Source organism: Gopherus flavomarginatus, chromosome 5 (assembly GCF_025201925.1).
Source record: "Gopherus flavomarginatus isolate rGopFla2 chromosome 5, rGopFla2.mat.asm, whole genome shotgun sequence".
In the NCBI taxonomy this organism is placed as follows: Eukaryota; Metazoa; Chordata; order Testudines; family Testudinidae; genus Gopherus; species Gopherus flavomarginatus.
The window spans coordinates 149,791,295-149,795,780 of record NC_066621.1 but is presented as its reverse complement, the minus strand read 5'-3'; positions in this window follow the sequence as shown (position 1 = coordinate 149,795,780).

Sequence of the window (4,486 nt, the reverse complement as noted above, 5' to 3'; positions counted from 1 at the left end):
GATGTTGATAGATGTTTGGCTGTTCGTCTGTGTTCCCTCTGTGTGCTGCCCCAGTCCTGTGCAGACAGCTGGCACTGCAGACCTTGAGCGAACCACTCAATGACCACAAGATTCAGTAAGGGATGAAGGCACCCACCCAGGTTTATTGTCAACGAAGCATGGTACTGGCATCCTGCAGACTCTACCAGACCACTAATACATGTATGCCTGTAACAATGGACCAACTCAGTGAACAGCAGGACTTTCCAAGCCTCCCTAGGCTAGACAAAGATACTCCCTCTGAGATACATCTTTATACCCCAGTACAAACAAGTTAGTACTGCCCCTCTGACATAGTTAGTTACTGCCCCCTAACATAGCTAGTTATCACCCATCATCTTGTACCTGTTGATTCTATTAAAACATTTTTTATTATGTACTGTCATCCTGGCGTTATCTTTAAGGCAGGGTCAGTGTGTTCCTGTTATCCTTGGGGAATGTTTTTATACCATCTTTGATATCAGGATGTTCTGGTACCACTTGATATCGGGATGTGTTTGAGTAAGTACTTTGTGACTAACACTTCTTAGGAATGTGTATTTCTGCAATATCAGCCCTGTTCTTGCCAGATTCTGAGAGCAGGTCCTGCCGCATACCAGGCCTCTGATACAAGGGCTTACGTCTCAGGCTCTCTTCCTGCTACTGTATGCCAGGGATTCAAGGCTTTCGGGAGATGCATTCCCTGCTTGTGTTGAGGAGACCTGGGTACAGTAGTGGGGAGGGTGCCAGGTTTTAGGGGGGAACATTTTCAATGGGTCAGGGGCATGGTTTAGAGGTGTTCTGGAGCAGGAATGGTGGGGCACAGTGAGTGTGTGCACATGGGGGCTGGAGAGGTGACTGGTTAATTGTGGGACATGATATGTACAACTGCCTAAATGACTCCTACCAACAACATATCCATTCATCTTCCCCCCCCCAAAAAAAAAAACCTAGGAAATTCAATGACAAAAAACTCCATTAACATAGCATTAAGGTTGCTTGGTGATATGTCATTGTCTTGCAGCATGCTGAGTTGAGCAAAACTAAAGCTCTAGGAAATGCAGAGTTAAGGTTGCCCATACTGTGAAGTGGTTCTTAGATCGTACACATGTAGTATTCTTTCTGGGGAGTTGGCTAAGTGTGTGAGTGTGCACCAGAATCTGGAACCTCCTGAAGCTTATAGTACCAAGGACCAACGTGAGTATGTGCTACGTGCATATTGAGGTCTTGTTCAAAGAGGACAGAGGGAAGGTGGCACAGGCAATTTTTAATTTTTTTCCTATTTGTCCTTTAATGGCATTACATGCGATTTGGTGGGTAAGAGTGAATGGGGCAGGCAGAGTAAAGATAGCTGTGGTCACAGGGCGTATTGGGGCATTGCTGAACAAGGGCAGAGTTCAGGTCGCATGGGCAACCTTAATTCTCCATTTCCTGGTTTTCAAAAGTTTGAGTTTTGCTCAACTCAGTGTTGCACAAAGGGACGACATAGCACCAAGCAATCTTAACTCTACATTAATGCTGCTTTTTACCACTGAATAAATCTGTGCTTACATCAGATTTTCATGTTAGGGTTCCACTTGCATTTTAGCATGCTTAAGAACTGGTTGAAAATGTCCTACAGAATCGAAATCTAGTTCCACTTTTAAAAATACTCCATTAGTGCACTGTGAGATTGATAAACACATAAGTGACAGAGCACTGAGAAACAGATGAGCCCGTACTAGTCACTAAACTACAGATACTAAACTACAGCTCCCAAAGTTCTGCATGCTCCTGATGACACCTCTTCTGTTATGTTAAGGCTTGAGGAGAGTTATATCTCCTAAAGCAGATATGAGGGTTTCTGTTGCATTCGAATTATAATGAATCAGGGTTTGCCAAATAGAAGGCAAAATTTGCCAGCGTTATGTACTGGTATTGTGTGTGAATGTTCTTACTAGGCGAAATGTACCCTTCTCTATGGGGTGAATTTCACCCAGTATAAATAGCCAATCATAATGATGTACCCTTTAAAATTATAGGAAGGTAGCAACCATCTGAAATCTGTGGCTCTCCAAAGATAACCACTACAATCAAAATTCTTTTGTGGAGCTACAGCTGGAGTGTATATGTGTGTGGGTGTGTGGGCGACTCTAAATTCCAGGCTTAACAGAAAGGAAAGCATTTTAATTTCCAGTGTTAGAAAGTATCAGAGTAAAAATGAGTTGCAGTCTGCCTCTGTAAAGGTTACAATTATTTAGAATAACTCAATACATTTGAAAATTGTCATTATTGGCATCAAAGAACTCTGAACTGCAAGAAAAACAGCAAACATTTTTTCCATAAATAAGTGTATGTCATATCTAATCATTTTGATCCATTAATGTTACATATCTTTTCCTCCCATAGAACATGTGAAAAGGGCTTATTATTCCACATATTCTTATCCATGTGCAGTGTTTCCATATGCTTGCAACCCAACTATCGCTAAACTAATCAGCACTTATCTAGGATAAATTCCATTTCTACCAATTATAGCTTAATTGTTGGCAGATGGGAACAGAAGAGGGAAATATGTGGGATCATTTAGAGGACAGGTGTATAGCCTAGTGCCAGGTGAATTGTTCCATCCCATTAAACCACTGACTTTTCTCTATACCCAATAAAGCTTTCACAATACTTTCCTATCCATGGTTGTTAAGTGAGATCTGGAAAGCATTCACAGAGTTGTTTTTTTTAAAAAAACATAGAATCCAAGTAAAACAGTCATTAGTCATCAGCAACCTTTACTGTTTACATTGTTGTCTTCTCAAAATTAATCTCTTCTTTGTTTTATTTTAACATTTGATTCGATTTTGGTTTCCGTTTGCTTTGTAGGGGTTTTGTCATGCAATCACTGTACCTAGTCTGAACTTTTGGGACAGTGTCAGTTATTTTCTCATGGTTGAAGCAGGCAGAGATGCAAAAATTCATAGATTATAAGGCCAGAAGGGACCATTGTGACAATCTAGTCCGACTCATTACATGGCAGTTATATGCATGGATAGAGGGGATCAGAAAGTACAAGCCCGCAGTTAAGACTCTGACCTGGATAACTGGATTCTAATTTAGTCCCCGCTACAGACTTTCTGATCCTGGGCAAGCCACTTAGGCTGGGAGTTTGATTAGAGTCTAAGGGACTTAAAGACCCAGCTCCCAATGAAATACAGTTGGCGATGAGTATCTAACTCCCCAAGGCTCCTATGAAAATCTGGCGATGAGTATCTAACTCCCCAAGGCTCCTATGAAAATCTGGCGATGAGTATCTAAGTCCCCAAGGCTCCTATGAAAATCTGGCGATGAGTATCTAAGTCCCCAAGGCTCCTATGAAAATCCCAGCTGTAATATTTCTATATCTGAGTCCACATCTGTGAAATGGGAATTGTAATACTGAACTACCTAACAAGGATGTGGTGAGATAAATTCATTAATGTTTGTAAGTTGCTCAGCATTACATCGATGGGGCTGTCTAAGTGTATAGACAATAAATGTCCTAATTTGAATGATAAAAGAGGCCGAAAATGGAGGGAAGGGAATGTGGGTTTAAGAGCGATTATCTTTATTTACTATTTATGTTGCTAGGTTCTTTATAGAGAGAGGATGGCAACTGGCCCAACTGTGCTCTGATATGTTTATAAATCAGGAGTAGTTCTAGTGAAGTCAATTAAGTTATGCTGGTGTAAGTGCAGTCAGAATCCGGCCAAAGGTCACTTGCAGATCTTGAGCGAATTAGATGACATACCGACAAGAGGATGGAGAGGTCAAGTGTGACTGAATGGCAAGGTAAGGCATGTGTTTTGTTAGTTCCACAATTCTTCTTGTGAGTGTGCTTAGGTACTCGTAAATGTCAATAGGACAAAAGGGTGAGGATGTGCCAGGCCAGGCCCTAGGAGCTACCTTGAAGGTGTTTCTCCCCCAAAGAGGGTCTTAAAAGAGAAGAGGGCAGAGCAAAGGTGAGCAGTGGAGTGAGACAAGAAGAGGGAGTAAGTCTCCTGAGAGTAAGGTCATCTGATCCCACAATCCAAACTCACACAAAACGCCTGCCAGAATCAATGAGCATTTTGTGTGTCTCAGGACTGTAGGACTGGTCTTATCCTTTATGTCTTGTTCAGTGGCATCCCCCTATGTGTCCCCATCTTAGCTGCATTAAAACAGCTGCATGATAAATAATTTCCATTCCAGTATATTGTTGTATATACCCCTGAATTTCTCAGTATATTTTTCCACAAAGCAGATGCACCTTCATAATAGTGGCCCTTCGAGACCTGCAAAGATAAATGGGTGTCTGCAGTGTTCCTTTGTATTTCTTCATACTTGCACAAACTCTATTTACTTCAGAAGAGAAGTAATTCTTAAAAGCGTCTGTCTATCCATCCAGTGGGTTTAAAGCATAATCCGAGAACTAAGCTTTTTCAGTGCCTGACTCCAGTCCCACCCAGGTCATTTGCAG